General features: G+C 38.4%; 1 protein-coding gene and 1 pseudogene across 4 annotated transcripts in view; one reads left to right on the top strand and one right to left on the bottom strand.

Annotated features, from left to right (window-relative positions):
* CDC42SE2 (CDC42 small effector 2) overlaps positions 1-21,267 on the bottom strand; it is a 119,131-nt gene that overhangs the window by 48,821 nt on the left and 49,043 nt on the right. The gene's annotated exons all lie outside the window — the stretch shown is intronic.
* Positions 374-20,099, top strand: LOC120245471 (annotated as a pseudogene).

Raw genomic sequence — 21,267 nt, 5'->3', positions numbered from 1 at the left:
ATTTTAGGACATGTAAAAGATGCGTAGCAATCTGCTGGTATCTTCTCTGGGGAGGGGAGTATTTGTGGGTGCCCATTTTCTTACCCTCATCTACTTAAGCTGGCCTGTAAGCAACATTTCTGACATTCTCCATCTACTACGCTAGCACCACTCACCCGGCTCCAGCATTCTCCTGTATATTTGCCTCACCCAACCGACTCACGCAACTTGGAGGCTGTCCCAAGCAGGACCCCACTCACTCCCACCATAATTGGCAAGTGGCCTTGGCTGGCCCTGAGACCCTCCTAAACACTCTGCCCTGGGGGACCAGTCTCATACACTAAAATCCCCATAACAAACACAACCTTACCTCATAGTAAGCTGCCCAAAAGACATGCCTCGTCGTCACCACCAAGCCTCAGTTGTCGCAGTACGGCCTTATATCCAGCCACACTGTGGACGGACCCTATATAAGCAGTGTACCTACAACAGTCGTGGTTGGATCTCTCAGCCAGATGAATGGTAGGCCAGCCTTATTCACCATCATGCAAGCAGCAGTTGATGGCTAGACCTCAACAGCCAGCCAGACCAGGGCAAAGTCCTGCACACCAGCAAGTCCACATCAATTACAATCCATCCATCCATCCACAATAGGAGGGTAAATGCAAACCACACAGGGAACATTCCTGGAGCATGTACCTAAGATGACCAGGGGAATTTGCACTACAGAGCCCCACAGGCTATCTTCTGCATAAAGACACTGCTTAATGACCAGGAGATGTAACTGATCTACCTAACTAATAGAAAGAAGCAGAGGGGTGCCAGGGTGGCTTAGTCGGTTGAGCATTCGACTTTCGCTCAGGTCATGATCTCGCGATTCGTGGGTTCGAGCCCTGCGTCGGGCTCTGTGCTGACTGCCAGCTCAGAGCCTGGAGCCTGTTTCAGAGTCTGTCACTCCCTCTCTCTCTGACCCTCCCCTGCTCATGCTGTCTCTCTCTCTCTCCTAGAAATAAATAAAACGTTTAAAAAAAAAAAAAAAGAAAGAAAGAAAGAAGCAGAGACTAAGGCAAATGAGGAGACAAGGGAAATATGCTTCAAATGAAAGAACAAGACAAAACCTCAGAAAATGAACTTAATGAAACAGAGATAAGCAATCTACCAGATAGAGTTCAAACTTCCCACCCAAAAATGGTAATCAAGCTCAGAAAAAGAATTTTAAGAACTTAAAATCATGAAAAATACTTGAAAAAAAAATAAGCTGTATAATACAACTAAAATTTAAAGTACACTAGGGGTGCCTCGGTGGCTCAGGTGGTTAAGCGTCTGACTTCGGCTCAGGTCATGATCTCATGGGTCATGGGTTCAAGCCCTGCGTTGAGCTCTGTGCTGACAGCTAGCTCAGAGCCTGGAGCCTGTCTTCAGATTCTGTATCTCCCTCTTTCTCTGACCCTCCCCTGCTCACACTCCCTCTCTCTCTCAGAAATAAAGGGAAAAAAAATTTAAATATGAATGGATAAAAAGAATGTAGTGTACACACAGACAATAGAATATTTGCCATAAAAAAGCAAGACAGCTTTCCATTTACAACAAGGACAGACCTAGAGAAAATTATGCTTACTAAAAAGTCAGACTGAAAAAGACAATAGCTTATGATTTCATTTATCTCAAACTTTTTAGTTTGAGATAGTCCTGTTTATTTTTGCTTTAGTTGCCCTTGTTTTGGCAGTATGGGAACAGGTTAAATAAGGGAAGGGGATTAAATGGTACGAACTACACAATGTACAGCACAGGGGAATATAGTTACTAATATGTAGAAATTTTGCATTCATGATAGATGGTAGCTAAATTTATAGTTGTGATCACTTCCTAACGTATAAAAATGTTGACTCAGTATGCTGTACATAAGAAACTAATAGTATGGTATGTATGTCAACTTATCTTAGGAGAAAAAAACTAAGCATATATTTTTGAATGAAGGATTTCACCATACAGATATGTATGCATGTATGTATGTGTGGTATTGTATGATATGTACATAATGACAAATTTACTGGGCAATAACCAAGGAATAGTCTCCAGAAATACAGCAATTACCGAGTAATTAAAATACTTTAAAAAATTTATTACTAACGAGGTTAAACATAAATATGTAGCATGCATGAAACTATAGGGTCACCTTCTATTTCATTTGTCTCCTTAAGATGTATCACTTTGGGGTTCCATTCAGTCAAGCACCCCCACCACCCCACCAAAACCCTACAGATTTTGTGATGAATTACAATCTTAAGGACATTACCTCTTAGAATAAATATTATTTATTACTAGTAAGTAATAAATATTTCTTATCTCCAGTACGTATTAGTACTTATTTCTAAGAGTTTAAAAAATAAGCCTGATTGGGGCACCTGGGTGGCTCAATGCGTTAAGCGTCCCACTTGGTTCAGGTCATGATCTCACGGTTTAGGAGTTTGAGACCAAGCCTGGAGCCTGCTTCGGAGTCTGTGTTTCCCTCTCTCTCTGCCCCTCCCCTGATCATGCTCTCGCTCCCTCGCTCGCTCTCTTAAAAATAAACATTAAAAAATATTAAAAAGATAAAATAAACCCTGATCATAAAATGTCTGATGCAGTAGGAGCCAATAGGAGAGCAATCTGGTGGTGCAAGATGGCTATTTCAGCAGAGACTCAAGCCCCTCCTCTCCTTAAACTCACCTGAACTCACACAAAGGAAGATCTGGATGTTGGCCATTCCCAGCATATATTATTAGATTAAGCACATTCACCTCCCCTCCCCAACCAAGGGATGATTGCCTTACTAACCAAAATAAACAGATATCTGGAGCAGAAAAAACGTTTAAAGACAAACACTATACAATCTACATCACATGGAGCATAATGCCTCGACTGGACAATACTGGCAAGCGCACCAAGGGAGTATCATTAAAACTGAAGTCCAGACACCAGAAGGGGGAGCTCTCCTGCCCGACTATTCAAAGTTAACTGCAATGCCACCAGAGCAGGAGGAATCATTTCTCTTTGCCTAGCAACAAGCTCAGCCAATAAGAAAATATACACCTCAACCAATGAGATCCCATCACCACGCTCAACTCAGCTTTGCTAAAATGGGACTTTGCTTCAAAGCAGCTCCTCCCATCCTTCTCCTTTTCTCAATAAAGGAATGCTCCTCTCCTCTCTTCTCTGGACTTGCGTATGGTTTCACATAGCTTGCCTTTTGAGATATATCCCAAAATACAATACCTTCACTGATACTAAATAAACTTATTTGCTGGTAAAATAACTGGCTGTTTTACTTTTAAAGCTGACAGGAGGTAACAGTACTAGAGGGATATTAGTACCACATGAGAGAAGCTCCAGAAAGAGGGAAAAAATAAAACATTTCAAGAGAAAAAAAAAAAAACATGTTAAAAAATGGTGAGAGAATAAGTTTTCCCAGAATTAAAGTTAAAAGAATTCATGGGGCACCTGGGTGGCTTAGTCGGTTAAGTGTCTGACTTTCGCTTGGGTCATGATCTCACGGTTTGTGGGTTCGAGCCCTGCGCTGGGCTCTGTGCTGACTGCCAGCTCAGAGCCTGGAGCCTGTTTCAGAGTCTGTGACTCCCTCTCTCTCTGACCCTCCCCTGCTCACGCTGTCTCTCTCTCTCTCTCTCTCCTAGAAATAAATAAAACATTAAAAAAATTAAAAAAAAAAAAAAAGAAAAGAAAAAAAGAAAAGCCCAAGGAGAGGTACCTGGGTCTCTTAGTCAGTTAAGCAACCAACTTTGGCTCAGGTCATGATCTCAACAGTTCAAGGGTTGAAGCCCCACCCCAGGCTCTGTGCTGAGTGCTAAGAACCTTAAGTCGGCTCTAGGTTCTGTATATTCCTCTTTCTCTGCCCTTCCCCTGCTCACGCTCACGTGCATGCTCTCTCTCAAAAATAAACCTAAAACATTTTTTAAAGAAAAGCCCAAAGAGCCAGATAAGGTATAAGGAAAAAAAAACCACTGCTGAAAAAAATTAAGGTTATATAAACTGCTAGTACTTGTATGTAGAAACTATAATAAATGCTTACATTTAATGTGTTCGTATGACTTCTGAAAATCCAGAAAGAGTTGAGGATAATGCAGAAAATGCAAAATATTTATAGGCACAAAAATGTTTTATTGCAATACTTCTTATGATAGTAGGCAAAACCCCAGACACGACCTAAATGTTGATGATAATTAAATTATGGCTTAATGACAGATTCTACAGCCACTGTCATAGTGTTTAGAGAGTTATGTTTAACAAATTTTATTATTCGAAGACACCTAAAGAGTCCAATAACCATGAGAAATTTACATTAAAATTACTATGAGTATTTATTTATTAAATTACTAAATCTAATTAAGTACTAAATTTAATAAATTAAAATATAATTACTAAATTTAATTATATTACTAAAACTTAAAAACCTGTTTTTAAAAATCTGACAAACTTGGTAGCTTCTGCTTTGAATACTTTACCAAGAATGGGTGGGCAACAAATACTTTTTAGATATAATTCACAGGAATATTAGCTTCCCAGACTTTACATGTCATTCTTATACTGAAGGAGAATAAAATGCAGATACTCTTATTGAATAAGCAGCTTATGATAGCCTTTTCATTTTGTAAATACTAAAATATAGTTCAGAAAATTTCAACATCCACTATGCCAAAGAAAGGTCTTATTTCTACTAAGTGCTTTATATTTTTATCAGTTTCATTAGCTCAGCTCCACATGAGACCACTGCCTGCCTTGATTTCTGGAATTCTGCCCCAATTCTTTTCTCCTAGTCCATGTTGCCAGGGTTGCAGCTGCACAACCAATTCTTATTAAAATGTAAGTCTTTGAAATGCATGTCTATGGAAAAGAATATAAAGGATTTCATTATCTTTTCTCAAAACTGACAGGATTAAACCCCCACTCTTCCCAAGCCTTACTACCACTCAGCACCCTTCTTTACCAACTCACACACCAAGTACAGTAAATGCAACTGCTCAGTCTTAAATATTCAAATGAAAAGTCATAAAAAAGTTAATTACATGGTAGTGAAACTTAAAGTCTAGCAAAAATTATTTTTAAATGACTTCCAATACTTATGATATAATTGTAGGCTACAGCTACAGCTGTATGGATACACAGCTAGATATTCACATAATGATGTAATACTTTTTTTTTTTTTTTTTTACAAATAGTTTATTGTCAAATTAGTTTCTACATAACACTCAGTGCTCATCCCCAAAGTGCCCTCCTCCATGCCCATCCCCCCCTCCCCCCCACATCCATCAGTCCTCAGTTTTTGTCAGCATTCAAGAGTCTCTCATGGTTTGCCTCTCTCCCTTTCCCCCACCATTTCCGCCCTTCTTCTCCCCCTTGTTCCTCCGTCAAGTTCCTCCTAATCCTCCTATACGTGCAAACATATGATATTTGTCCTTCTCTGCCTGACTTATTTCGCTCAGCATAACACCCTCAAGGTCCATCCATGTTGCTACACATGGCCAGATTTCATTGTTTCTCATTGCCATGTAGTATTCCATGGTATAGATAAACCACATCTTCTTGATCCATTCATCTGTTGATGGACACTTAGGCTCTTTCCATGTTTTAGCTATTGTGGAGAGTGCTGCTATGAACATTGGGGTACATGTGCTCCTATGCCTCAGCATTTCTGTATCCCTTGGGTAAATTCCTAGCAGTGCTATTGCTGGGTCATAAGGGAGTTCTATTGTTAGTTTCCTGAGGAACCTCCACACTGTTTTCCAGAGGGGCTGTACCAGTTTACATTCCCACCAACAGTGTAGGAGGGTGCCCGTTTCTCCACATCCTCGCCAGCATCTAGAGTTCTCTGATTTGCTCATTTTAGCCACTCTGACTGGCGTGAGGTGGTATCTCAGTGTGGTTTTGATTTGTATTTCCCTGATGAGGAGGGATGCTGAGCATCGTTTCATGTGTCTGTTGGCCAATGATGTAATACTTTTAAACACCAGTACTAGCTACTTCCAAAGAATAAATGCTTGCAAGACAGAAGTGACAATTCTATGATGATAAGGCCAGAATAATTTCAGACATTTCAAGTCAGGAAAACAAAATTGCTATTAATATACTTAAAATGGAAAACATTTTACCAGATATTTTGGAGTAGGACACTCATGCCTCTAAAATTTTTTTGGAGGAGAAAAAAAACTGAAAGACAATTTATACCCCTTTTCCATTTTTCACTAGGATCTCGTGTACTTTTGTTCTCTGGATAAAATCCTTCAACACTGCTTGACATTGCTCTTTTTTTAAAAAATATTTTATTTATTTCTGAGAAAGAGGGAGGGGGAGAGAGGGAGAGAGGGAGGGAGGGAGAGGGTAGAGCGACTGAGTGAGTGTGAGCAGGGGAGGGTCAGAGAGAGAGGGAGACACAGAATCTGAAACTGGCTCCAGGCTCTGAGCTAACTGTCAGCACAAAGTCCAATGCAGGGCTCGAACCCACGAACTGTGAGATCGTGACCTGAGCTGAAGTCGGACGCTTGACCGACTAAGCCACCCAGGCGCCCCTTGACCTTGCTCTTAAAAGAAAATTTATGACTGAATTCATCTTGTGAGAGAAGTTAACACCAAACTGTCAAGACCACGAAGGTAAAACTTTTCAACAAAAAGGAAACAAAGGTGGGGGCACCCGGGTGGCTGTTGTTTAAGCGGCCAACTTAGGCTAAGATCATGATTTCTGGGTTGGTGAGTTTGAGCCCAGAAATTTTAAGGGAAAAAATTCATTGCTGAAAAAAAATGAAGGTTATGTAAACTGGCAGTACTTGTATGTAGAAACTATAAAAAAAAGCTTACATTTAATGTGTTAATATGACTTCTGAAAATCCAGAAATAATTGAGAATAATGCAGAAAATGCAAAATATTTATAGGCACAAAAATGTTTTATTGCAGTACTTCTTATGATAGTAGGCAAAACCCCAGACACAACCTAAATGTTATTAATAATTAAATTATGGCTTAACGATAGATTCTATAGCCACTAAACACTGTCATAGTGTTTAGAGAGTATGTTTAACAAATTTTATTACTCGAAGACACCTAAAGAGTCCAATAACTGTGAGAAATTTACATTAAAACTGCTATGAGTATTTATTTATAAAATTACTATATTAAGTACTAAGTTTAATTAATTAAAATATAATTACTAAATTTAAATATATTACTTAAACTTAAAAACCTGTTTCAAAAATATGATTTTTTATTAAAACATAGTATTTTTAACACTGGTACACTGGGTCAAATTCTTGTAACATATAGAAACTGAGAATTTAAACTGTATGAGAAAAGTTGGCATAATTCATTGGGGTTAAGTATATTCTCGTTTGTTCCTGGGTCATTCAATCATGGTTACATAGAAGAAAAAAAACAGGACAGAGACACAGAAAAGGGTACAAGCCCTTTAAGATCTGATTATACAACATACACCTCAAGTTACAGCAACAAAGCATACTGAGAAACAGCGTAAAAAGTGACTACTTGTTGCATTCTAGGTGATCAAAATGAAATCATCAGGTTAAATATACTTGATAAACTTTTTTAAATATATAAGGAATTTATGATTATAATACTTGTTAAAAACATATATTAGGATCAACTCATATCCCTTATGATGGCTAGTTTTAAAAAAAAAACAGACAATAAGTATGGGTGAGAATGTGAATAAACTGGGAACTCTTGCACTTTGTTGGTTAAAACTGTAAAATGGTGCAACTCCTAAGATAAACAATAGAAGGTTCATCAAAAACTGAAAAATAATACCACAGGTGATCCAGCAATCCCACTTTCAGGTATATATTTAAAAGAACTGAAGGCAGAGCCTCAAAGAATACGTGCACACAAATGTTCACAGCAGCACTATTTACAAGAGCCAAAAGGAGGAAGGAAGACAAACATCCATCAGCCAATGAATTTACCAACACAATGTCATCTGTACATATAATGGAATAACTATTCCGTCTTAAAAATCCTGTCACATGCTACATGGATGAACTTTGAAGATACTATGCTAAGTGAAATAAGCCAGTACAAGAAGACCAACACTGTTATGATTCCACTTGTATGAGTAAATTCTACTTGGATCTAAAGTACTCAAATTCACAGAATCTAGTACCAGGGGCTAGCAACAGAGAGTAAAAGGAAGCTGTTTAATGAATATTATAGTTTCAATTTTGCAAGATGAAAGTTAAGATCTGTTCACAACAATGTGAATACATTACTAAACTATACACTTAAAAGTGGTTATGAAGATGGTGGGGCGCCTGTCTGGCTCAATCAGTGAAGCATCTGACTCTTGATTTCAGCTCAGGCAGTGATCTCATGGTTCATGGGATGCCTGGGATTCTCTCTCTTTCCTCTCTCTCCGCTTCTTCCCTCTGCTCATGCTCTCTGTCTCAAAGTAAATAAATATTTTTAAATGGTTAAGATGGTAATTTTATATCTTTTTTTAAAATTAAAAAAAATTTAGTTTCGTTTTGAGAGAGAAAGAGAGACAGCATGAACATGAGAGGGACAGAAAGAGAGGGACACACAGAATTCCAAGACAGGCTCCAGGCTCTGAGCTGTCAGCACAGAGCCCAACGCAGGGCTTGAACCCACAAACCATGAGATCATGACCAGAGCTGAAGCCAGACACCTAATGAACCACCCAGGTGCCCCTAAGATGGTAATTTTTAAAATATTTCTAAAATTTTATTTTAGGGAGAGAGAGACTGTGCGAGCAGGGGAAAGGAGCAAAGGGAGAGAGAGAGACAATCCCAAGCAGACTCCATATTCAGCACGGAGCCTCACGCCAGACTTGATCCCATGATCCTGGGATCATGACCTGAGCTAAAATCAAGAGCTGAATGTTCAAGTGACTGAGCCATCCAGGCGCCCCAAGACAGTAATTTTTGTTTATGTGTTTTATACCATAATTAAAAAAAAATTTTTTTAATGTAATTGGAAGTGGGTCTCACCCTCAAGAGATTCCCATGAATTGATAAAGATGAAAATTAAGATAAATAGGTTTGGTTTTGTTACTCAGTACTACATATTAATGTGTGTGTGTGTGTGTTATATGTTTCTTTTTGGTCACGTGAGTAATATACCAGTATGTTACCATGGTGTAAAACTCTAAAGATTCAAAAGAAATTATGACAAAGTAAATCTTCTCACTATTATCTACCCAGTTCTCCTCCAAAGACAGAGCCACTAATATCAGCTTCTAGTACAGCCTTTCACAAATACTCTATACATATAAAAGAATATTAATATGTATTGTTTCCTTTTTAAAATATTTTCATTTGACTGCATACATCATTTGGCACCTTGCTATTTTCAATTAACACTTTCCTTGGAAAAGAGGTAGTACCAATAGCTTTTAAAAACTGCCTACCTCAATTTTTAAAGCTATTATTTTATCATATGGGTATAACCAGTTTCCAGTAAGTGTAAAGCTGAGTTGTATCTAATCTTTTACTTTGACAGACATAATGCATGGAATAATCTTGTACATTCACACATGTGGAATATGGAGTGAACCAAAAACCTACAGGATTTATTTGTGGTGGTGGATCAAAGAGCTTGTAGATTTAAATTTCAGCAGGTATTTTAGATTTTCAGATATTCTTCAAATCTCCTTCTAACAGATACACCAATCTACGAGCACACTAACAATGCATTAAATTATCTGCGTTTCCAATCTTTGAAAAATGCCTCAACTCCAATAACATAAAGGGGGCAAAAATCTGTCTTCCTCCTCTGAAGGTAAGGATCTATTTTGTTTGTTTTGAACCACTATCCTGCTATAATACTGTGATTTAAAAAAAAAAAATCTTTTTCTCTGTTGATCTGAAATGCATTTTTATCATATTCTAAATTTCCATTTCCATTCAGAGTGATTATTAATAGATATGAATTTAGGTTAATGTATCGCCTGTAAAGTCATTGGTTTGGGGGATTTTCTTTTTTTTTTCCCCAGAAAGAGAGGGAAGGAGAGCACAAGTGGGGAGTGGGAGGTAGGGGGAACGAAGAGTGAAAGAGAGAGAGAGAGACAGAGAATTTTAATCTTAAGCAGGCTCCACACACAGTGCAGAGCCCAACACAGAGCTTGATCCCACACCTTGAGATCATGACTCTAGCCAAAATCAAGAGTGGAAGGCTCAAATGACTGAGCCACCCAGGCACTCCTTCTTTGCTTTTGGTCTTTCTTTCCCAAAGAGTCCCTTTTAATATTTCTTGCAGGGTGGATTTAGTGGTGACAAACTCTTTCAGGTTGTGTCTGGGAAACTCTTTATCTCTCTCTTTCTAGTCTGAATGAAGTCTTGCTGGATAAATTATTCTTGGGTGCATATTCTCCATGCATATTCTAAAGTGCCATATGAATTTGGAACAATTTCCATTCTATACCACTGATCTATCTCATACACAGAATCACAATGTTTTTAACACTATAGTTTTAGAATACATTTTAATAATATGAGAGAACTAGTTTATCAAGAAGAGCCATTATATCCTATCTCAATATAAATTTGTATGGTTATAGTGAGACCAGTAGAAATTCTTCCCCAGGACAAAAACTGTTCTCCAAATTACTTGTACGGTGTAAGAGAACAACTACAGGTGAAAGAAGGGATTGAGAATTCCATCCCATATAAATAACTTAAAATGAGTGGTTTACTACAGGCTTAGAGCACCAGGATGAAGTGGTACCCAGAAACTGAGGGGAAAAAAATTAACACTGGGGCTTGTAAAGATCTTCCTCCCACCCCCTACTTTCAACTCACTTAAAAGACCAGCATTTCGGGTAAGTACACAGTTGCATAAAATACAAAACCTATGTGTTTGAGTAAGTAGCCAAAAGAAATGGACTCAAAAGGTCCCATTAAGTGACTGGCAGAACTTCAGCCTAAGAAAAGCACCCATGCTAACCACGGCCAGCTCAGTCTTGGCAGGCACATCTAGGTCCTAAGCCTCTATCAAGTTTCTTTAGCCAGAAATCCATTCAAGTTCTATAGTTTTTGACCCTAAGAGCTTTACTCGTAACAGCATCACAGTCCTGATTTTTAACCAAATTACCTCAGCTAGCCTTGACAGTAACAGTTTCCTTTTAGGTGGATAATTCTGTAATTCCAGGAAGATATAGAAATCAATTCAGAAATGATGAAGTCAACCAAAAGCTATGGTATTAATATTTTATTGCCATTAAATATATTTGTAACAACTTATTATTAGGGCATTTTATGTTCTGTTTATAAATGTTATTTAACAGATAAGAAAATATAATAAGTGAAATTTCCAAGTATAATTTATTGGACATTTCAGAATTATTTTTTAAGTTTTAAGAAGATTTGTTTACTGGTAAAACTGCCTTGTTAAACGCTTGAAATATATGAAGGAATCAGAAAAATGTAGCTATAACTTTTAATATTTAGGAACGTAAGTAAGTAGGCATGAAAGTATTAGTCAACATTTAGAGTAAAATTAACTCTTTCCTATCTAGCATTAAAACCCAATGACAACACTACAGCAATCAGACAACAAGAAGTAATGAAAAGCATCCAAACTGGTAAAGAAGTAAAACTGTCACTATTTGCAGATGACATGATAACCCTGAAAACTCTACCAAAAAACAACTAGAACTGATAAATGAATTCAGTAAAGTCACAGGATATAAAACCAGTGTATAGAAATTCACAGCATTTTTATACACTAGTAACAAAGCAGCAGGAGAAATCAAGAAAACAGTACCATTTACAACTACAGCAAAAATAATAAAATACTTAGAAATAAATTTAACCAAAGAGGTAAAAGACCTGTTCTCTGAAAACTATAACACTGATTAAAGGAACTGAAGACAATTCAACCAAATGAAAAGACATTCCATGTTCATGTACTGGAAGAACAAATAGTTAAAATGTCCATACTACCCAAAGCAATCTACACATCTAATGCAATTTCTATGAAAATACCAATAGTATTTTTCACAGAACTAGAACCAAAACAAATCCTAAAATTTATATGGAACCACAGAAGACCCTAAATAGCCAGAGCAATCTTGGAAAAGAAAAACAAAACTTGAAGCATCACAACTCCAGACCTCAAGTTACACTACAAAACCATAGTGATTAGAACAGTATGGTACTAGGACAGAAACAGATACAGAGATCAATGAAACAGAAAAGAAAGCCCAGAAAAAAACCCATTAATTATAGGGTCAATTAATCTTTAATAAAGGAGGCAAGAACATGCAATGGGAAAAAGCCTCTTCAACAAATAGTGCTGGGAAAACTGGACAACTGAAGCAAAGAATGATACCAGACCACTTTCATACACTGTACCTACAAATAAACTCAAAATGGACTAAGAATCTAAATGTGAGACCTAAAACCATAAAAATCCTAGAAGAGCACAGGCAGTACTTTCTCTGACACTGACTGTACCAGTATTTTTCTAGATATCTCACCTGAGGAAAGGGAAACAAAAGCAAAAATGAACTACTGGGATGACCTCAAAATAAAAAGCTTCTGCACAGCAAAAGAAACAACCAACAAAACTAAAACACAACTTACTGAATGGAGAAGATATCTGCAAATGACATAATAAACAGTATCTAAAATACAGAAGAACTCATGTAACTCGACACCAAATGAACCAAATAATCCAATTAAAACATGGGCAGCGGCACCTGGGTGGCTCAGTCAGTTAAACATCTGACTCTTGATTTTTGGCTCAGGTCATGGCCTCATGGTTTTCGAGATCAAGCCCCACAATGGGCTCTGTGCTAACTCTGCTGGGCTCTGCATGGGGCTTGCATGAGATTCTCACTCTCCCTCTCTCTCTGCCCCTCCCCTCCTCTTGCTCGCTCTCTCAATATAAATAAATACACTTAAAAAAACATTTTTAATAAAAATGGGCAGAAGAAGGGTTGGCTTGAGTGGCTCAGTCAGTAAGCTTCCTACCTGATTTTGGCCTGGGTCATCATCCCAGAGCCACAGGATCAAGCCTCTTGTCGGGCTCTGTGCTGAGGGTGGAGCATGCTTGAGATTCTCTCTCTCTCTTTCCCCATTTCCCCTGCGTTCAGGCTCTCTCTCTCTCTCTCTCTTTCTTAAAAAAGCTAAAAGCAAAAAAGGGCAGAAGAAGAAGACATGTATAGACACTTTTCCAAAGAAGACCTACAGATGGCCAACAGACACATGAAAGATGCTCAACATCGCCCATCATCAGGGAAATGCAAATTAAAACCATAATGAGATCTTCCTTCACACTTGTCAAAAATCAAAAAGACAAGAAACAAGTGTAGACAAGGATGTGGAGAAAAAGAAACCATGCATTATTACTGGGACTGCAAACTGGTAAAGCTATTGTGGAAAATAGCATGGAGGTTCCTCAAAAAAATTAAAAATAGAACTACCCTATGATCCAATAACCACATTTCTGGTTATTTACTCAAATAATAAAACATCACTAATTTGAAGGCATAGATGCACCCCTAGCTTTACTGCAGCATTATTTACAATAGCAAAACTATGGAAGGAGCCCAAGTATCCACCAACAGATGAATGGATAAAGAAGATGTGGTATACACATACACCCCCACACCCCCAACACACACAGGAATGTTACTCAGACATAGAAAGAATAAAACCTTGCCGTTTACCTCGACATAGGCGGAGCTAGAAAGTATAATACTAAGTGAAATAAGCCAGAGAAAAACAAATCTTGTATGATCTCACACATATATGGAATCTAGTAAACAAATCAGCAAAGGAAAAAAATAAGAGAGAGACAAATCAGAAAAAAGACTCTTAAATATAGAGAAAAACTGATGGTTACAAGAGGGAAAGGGGTGGAGGGATGGGACAAATAGGTGAAGAGGATTAAGAATACAGTTATCTTGATGAGCGCTGAGTAACACAAAGAATTTTTAAATCACCATACTGTACACCTAACACTAAAATAACCCTATATGTTAACCACACTGTAATTAAAATAAAATACCCAATGACAATATACATAGTACTCAACCTGTGCTGAGTTCTATGGGTCAACGATTTTCAAAGAAAACCATAGAAAAAGATAACCATAGGAATGTGGCCTTGAGTGGAAAATTTCTATATCCACCCTAAGAGCAACACATTTCTTTGAATTAGTGTCATTGCCTATAAGCATTTTTCACTGAACATGCACGTTAAAACCATTCACAAATATTATTAGATAGTAATAATAGGATGATATTAGGTGTCTTGTATGTGACTACTTTTCAAAGAAACAACTTCTTTTGTAAAATCACATCTTATATCTACATAGCATAAAATAGGCAGAGCATTTTCTCATGCTGCCAGGAAAACACTCTTTGATCAAAACCACAAAAGGGCTGCTTTTCTGATTTCCTCACAGAAATCATGGCATTTACAGTGAGAACATAGAGCAAAAGCTACAATAAATTCCAGCTGCTGTGGTAAGGATTATTATACTATGGTTAACTGCTGAGTGGACCCAACACTGAGTCACCAATACTATTTACTTAAGCAAAGCACAGCTCCTCACATGGCAATTATGTCCAGATAATTATAGCCTGGACGATTAACCAAAATAACTAGAAATTTAATATTGGTTTCCATTCCCTTAAACTATAACACTACTATCAGACTTCCAAAAATATTTTCTAGCTTTAGATAGAGAGGATCATACGGACAAAATTGAAGAGCTAATTCTAATTATTCCATTCCCTAGATATCTCCAAAACTCCTCATTTATAGATATTTACAAGTTTAACAGCAGAAACTCTGAACCTTTCAGGGGCAATATTTGAATGGGACAATCACATTCTACCTCTGTATTTTAAAAATTTCTATAATATGCATCTTTCCTCATTCTCTCAGATTTGGTGAATGAATTAGTCCTCGTGTGCATGTATGTGTGTGTCTGTGTATGTGTATGTGAGAAAGAGAGGGAAAGGAGAAAGAGAGAGCACGTGAGAGAGAGAACTATCTAAGAAAGACAGAGAAATCCCTAAACCCATCAGAGAGCTTCTGGAAGATTTGTACCTATAGCAAAATGCTATCAAGTCAGAATGGGAAAATGGTAGGATCAGAAATCAGCTAAATGACCAAGAAACCAGGAAACTACAACAATACTAAATATCTATTTTCTGGTTTTTTTCCACTTCTAAAATTGATACAATATTTTCCTCATCATTAGCCAAAATATAGGCTTACTATCAATATGCCTCACCAATCAGATAATTATAAAAATTAACATACTGTATATTCAATGGGCTCCTACTACATGCTAGCCCCAAACATAAAAATTTTTAAATACATTTATAAAATAAAGTAAATATAACTCAGCAAGTTATAAATTATAATAAACTTGTTTTTTAACTGTATAAAAATGAATATTGCTGAAGAGGTAGTAAGACTAACAGTGATTAAAAACGAAGTGCGGTGTATGTAGGTAGAAATAACAGTAATCTTTAGTTTGTAGCAATTATGACACAGCAACAATTAAGACTTTAAAATCTGGCCTATATAGATGTCTACACAGAATTTTTAAAAAACTCTTAATGAAACAGAATTGCCTTGCTCCCTTTCTTATTTTATTTATGAAGACTACTAAGGGCAGATTTCATGTTCAGTGGTGAAATACTATATTCAATTAATTTAAGCATTTAGTGAAACATTAGATGCATTAAATTAACAGGACAAGATGCTCACTGTAATCACGATGTTCTAGAAGTTCTAGATAATACAACTAGTAAGTAAGCCAGTAAGATATAAAGTCTGAAAAGGATAAGCAAAATTCAAAACTATGTTTCTTTACAAATAAGGGCTCTATTCCCAGAAAAGCTAAGTGAATCAGCAAGCCTATTAGAAATATTAAGTGAATTTAGTTAGGTTAGCTGATTAAACTTACCAATAATAATAATCTTACTAATGTTAACAATAAAGAGGTGAGTTTAAGGAGTACAGCACAAGAGGCAGTGCAACAGAGATTAAGAGGCACATGGACCTCAGAGCCAAACAGATACGGATTATAATCTCTACTACTCCCTAGCTGCATAAACTGCTATAAAGTCACCTAATGTCTCTAAATTTTTTCAAGTATAAAAATGAAGAGGGGCCTCTAGGTCTGAGTCCTTATCAATGTTGGCTGCAAAGGCAATGCCAGAAGCACAGGGGGAAGTTGTAAGGTAACTATCACCACTATGGCTGGTGGGAGAGCTGTTCCAGGGGAGGGGGGTTGTGGGGGGAAAGGAGGGTTGGGCTGCTGCACACTCGCTTTTTAAATTTTGAGGAGCAGTGCAGCAGCTACACCTAAGGCAGATGTACCTGGTTCCTGGAGTGACAAAAGACCCTGCCTAATCTAGAAAGAGAAATAAATGCCCACTGCTGAGCAGACCATACTGGTGGAGGAGGGGCCACCACAGAAAGGAAACTGCCTCCAATGACCTAGGCATGAAACCCAGCATCACAGCCACCACGTTCTAGCTTCCCTGAAGGAACAGCTCAACTAAGGAGTCATCTCCTGAGAGATCAAGAGATATGCCAAATACTGATATAAACAAACCTAGAGTTTCTGATGCCATCCATCTCAACAATAATCTCATCAAGACAAGAGTTGGTACAAGGGGCCCTCTATTCACCATGAAAGATCATTGGATAACTGAAGAAGTTCAACACAAATGAATTCTTATTGACACTGGAAACCAGGAAGCAACAAGGACTTTCCAAGACAGCCAGAATCTGTGTAAGACAGACAACAGACCGCAGCATTCACTCACAGGTTCAACTAATGACCATTTAGTGAGTAATTCAAGAGCTGAAGGGCAAACACTAGTTCAACCATCAGTAGCCAACCAGGCTATGAGATGAGTTAGTTCAGCTCCATCTAGAGCACAGGCTTTTGCATGCTATCAGGAATGTATGTCTCCCTCAAAGGGTTCACTGAGAACTTTTCTGGATAGTAGATTTGGCTCTCTTGTCACTGCGACTCCCAACCACTGAACCTCAGTTCATCTTCCTCCAGCCCATTACCTGCTGAGTAGGCAGCCTCTCCATACTGCACAGAGAGTCGTCTCCCCAAGAGTTGTCTATCAGACTGAATCAGTCACTTCTCTGTACTCCTCCAATCTCAACGGACCAATCTCTCAGTACCAAACCGCCACCAGAGTAAGGTCCCCAGTGACCCTGATGGTCAAACTCAAGCAGCTTCCGCATCCCAAGGCCAAGTGGGGTCATTGTCCCCCAAACAGTGATGACCACTACACCACATATCTGGGACCTTCACTGAAAAGGACTGTTCATGACATGGAACAATTCAGACAGCAGCAGCATGGCATCACAAGTATGGTTCCTTATGGGCCAGACAGCCCTACAGGATTACAGTTCCTATGCTAGACAGCACAGCCAGCTTGGGCAAGACCTTCATACCGTTCTGTCTCCCAACCAGCTAGTACATATCAAAGCAAGACCTATTACAGCCCAAGGTTATCACAAACCAAACCACAAAACCATGGAGCTCCAAAGATTAGAGGCAGCAGTGTATGCCACAGGTACAGTAGGTGCTGAAAATGTGTAAATATCCAGCCAGAAAAGCACCCTAACATACCAAAAAAATAATGATGCTCTGAACACAATAGCTAGTCACACAGAGCCCTCCCTACAGGCCATTCCAACACTGAGTGCAGGAGTAAAGATACAACAGGCTTCAGCATGCAGCACCAGCTGATGATGGCACCGCAGGATCCCCAGCAAACAGACCCCCAGGGAGTGCCTGGCATGATCCAAAGTTGAGTCAAGTTGTTCACATGTTGCCGCACCCTTCCCATCAGTTCAGGCAGATGCAGTGGCCTACCTCCATCACCTTGTGCTCTAGCAACAACAAAGTGCAGAAGGTGGTGTACAGGTTAGGAAGAATCAAGCATCTGGTCCACCTTCTGGATGACAAGAGTTTTGGAACTTTGGTGGAATACTGTGGTACTCTCCCAAACCTTCTTTTTGCCAAGTCTTATAGATAAAAATAAAATACCAATGAAGAATGTTGGTGGGATACCTGCCTTGTCCCAAGTGATAAGAAAATCTACTGATAAAGTAAGGAAATTGGTTATAGGAGTTCTTTGGAATTTATCTCCATGTTATGCTGTAAAGGTGACAATCCATCGAGATGCTCTCTCAACCTTAACAAACACTGTGGATGTTCCAGTTCTTCTGAATGCAATAATTCTTCTTTTGATGATGATCATAAAATTAAATTTCAGACTTCACTTGTTCTGCCTAATTTGACAGGTTGCTAGCTCTGTAGGGGAGGAAGTGAAGCAGCAAATGCAATCCTATGAGGGGCTGGCAGACTCACTTTTACATGTGATCCGTACATGTATGAAGACATCTGATTACAAAAGCAAGACTGAGATGAACTTGTTGGCACCGCAAGAAACCTATTCTATCAGCCTGGCTGCTGGGGCTGAATTAATTGGATGACTTACTAGGAAGAGTCTCCCAGCAAGGACTTGGAGCCAGGCTAACAGGGGGAGAAGAAAAAGAAAAGTCCACAAGAAGATCAATAGGATTGAGTTGGTCATATCCCAAGATTGTCAAAGTCCTCCAAAGGGGGATGAGATGCCATGGCATTCATCAGTGGTAAAACCATAGCTGATTCTTCCACCATAAAGTTCCAACTCAGCCAACTTGGTAAGCTTTGCTAGAACTCTCCAGAACCAGTCTTCTCGAAACTAGATGTTCGCAGCATACATCCTGGTGGCCATTCAAAAAGAAAAAGGGCTACGCACTCTTGTAGAACTTCTGACAGCAGATAATGATAGAGCTACTCCATGTAAAGCAACTGCTTTGAGGAATATGGTATAAGATGTTCAGAACAAGAAGCTCACAGGCAAATATACCAGGATACCTAACCAACTGTCTTCCCAGAAGCCCTGGTCCCAATGTGCTGTTGATGAGCTCATGGACACCATCTGCTTTACCAGGTCCCTCCAGCCTGGATCCAGCTCGCTCAGAGGTAACCTGGAGATGCAGGCACACACAGGACTCTACACATACTGCAACTGGACTGATTCTGTCTCCATTCAAGGCCCTTCATGATGCAGTTCTGTGTATGGGGCACTTTAAAAGGCTGTAGGCATCAATTACTACTACACTAACAAAGTGGAAAGACATACAGACAGGAAAAAAAAAAAAAAAAAAGAACCTCTGCACAAGGTCACTAGCAAAAACATGGAGAACAACAAAGTCCATGCGGACTCAGCAGACACAGAAAAGCTAGTAAACACAACCAAAGGTACAGAGATAGAACATCTCTGAAAGTGGTAAAGGCAGCAGCCCAGCTCTTGAGACAGTATAGCAATGTCAGTACCTCCAAAGCATTCACGAAAAGGTTGGATGCAATCAAAACCATTTTAGTACACCTTTATTATACATTGGAGACCAATTCACATCCTTTCTTGTCTACCACTGAACAACAGATGTCACCATGCATCAGTCAGTCCATTCACAGCACTTCCTCCTCACCAGTACTGGTAAGAATCAGAGACCCTCACTCTAAATACAGTAGGATCCAGCCACCTATGCAGCATTACAAGAGCCAAAAGGAAACAAAAAGGAACAGCAAATCTTCATCAATTTACATCAGTTCCTATTCCTCCCTAGCAAGAAAACAAAATAGACAACTACGGCATAAACAGCTGTATTATAGTCAAAATGATTTCAACAGAGAAATGCCTAGCTGGCTCAGTTATGAGAGTGCGTAACTCTTGATCTTAGGGTTATGGGTTCAAGCCCCACATGGAATGTAGAGATTACGTAAATAAACTTAAAAAAAAAAAAAAAAGGATGATTCCAACAGAAAGAATTCTAACATATACAGACTGCATTTGTTCTCTGAGGAGATCCTTATTTTGATGACTTGGTTCACTTTCCAGCTAATTTACTGATTATTCAACACAGTATGGACTGAAATCAACCACAAATTATATAGACTTTTATTCCACTAAAAGACCTTCTTAAGAGCAGACCAGTACTCAGGGTCCCCAGACTGGTGTGTAGGGCATCAAGATGCTCAGCAGAATTCTTTCTAATCTTGTTTAAATTGAAAAGAAAAATCTATCTTGCTGATTTGCTGATGCAATGTGAAAGTGAAATGGAAGGCCTGAAGAAGAGCTTTTTTTTTTCTTTTTTTGAAGACTTATCAGTGAAGTGAGGAAACCTTTAGGAGAGAGGACTTTGACTTTCTAAGCTCTATTTAGGTGTCAGATCTAATTACTTATAGATTCTGTAGTCTGGTAAACATGTGGGCGATGCGATGAGAGGTTTAAGAAATGAGTGAAAAGAGATGGGGGATGTGTAGGTGATACGAAATTAAAGAGGATTTTTAAAATGTGCATCAAGTTATGTTCTGATAGTATGAACAGACAGTCAGTAGAGTATATGACTCTTGATCTATAAGGGTTGTGAGTTCAAACCCCACACTCGGTGTAGAGCCTTGAGAAGAGGAGAAGCGAAGCGAAGCGAAGAGAAGAGAGAAGAAAAAAAAAGAGAAGAAAGAAAATGGATGTTCTTCATGCTTTATTGCTATTAGAAAAAAACTTTGTTCACAACAATTAAGATAACGTTGAAAAGTGTACAGAACTTGGCATTTAATTACTCATGTAAAGCATTATTATTTGTTATTTTTTCTTTAAAGATTTTTAATGCTTATTTATTTTTGAGAGAGAGTGAGTGAGTATAGGGTGAGAGGGTTAGAGAGAGAGAGAGAGAGACACAGAAACTGAAGCAGGCTCCAGGCTCCACACTGTCAGCATAGAGCCTGACACGGATCTCAAACCCATTAACTGAGAGATCATAACCTGAGCCAAAGTCAGATGCTTAACCAAATGAGCCACCAACTCAGCCACCCAGGTGCCCTTATTATTTGTATTTTTAATGACAAAAACCAACTTGACCCTTAAGTTAAAAGATATTAAGTACACAGTGTATGCACTATAATAACCTTTCTAAACTCCAAAGAATTCTGAAGCCCCACAAATATATCTGGCCTCAAGATGCTGAATAAAGAAAACAAATACTTTAAATAAGAAAATAATATCTGTATATTTCCTTATGCTTTATTAGGAAAAACTGATTAGTAATAATTTATATACATATTTTTAAAGATTGCCAGACTCCCGGTTTCCCACAATTGTTTATTTTACCAGCTTCAGAAGTACCAAGGGTTCAGGAGAAATCTCCACCAAAGAGCTAATTACA

This window comes from Hyaena hyaena, unplaced genomic scaffold (assembly GCF_003009895.1).
Source record: "Hyaena hyaena isolate Hyena2069 unplaced genomic scaffold, ASM300989v1 scaffold_425, whole genome shotgun sequence".
Classification (NCBI taxonomy): domain Eukaryota; kingdom Metazoa; phylum Chordata; class Mammalia; order Carnivora; family Hyaenidae; genus Hyaena; species Hyaena hyaena.
The sequence above is the reverse complement of the archived record's forward strand: the minus strand, read 5'-3'. Positions and strand labels throughout refer to the sequence as shown.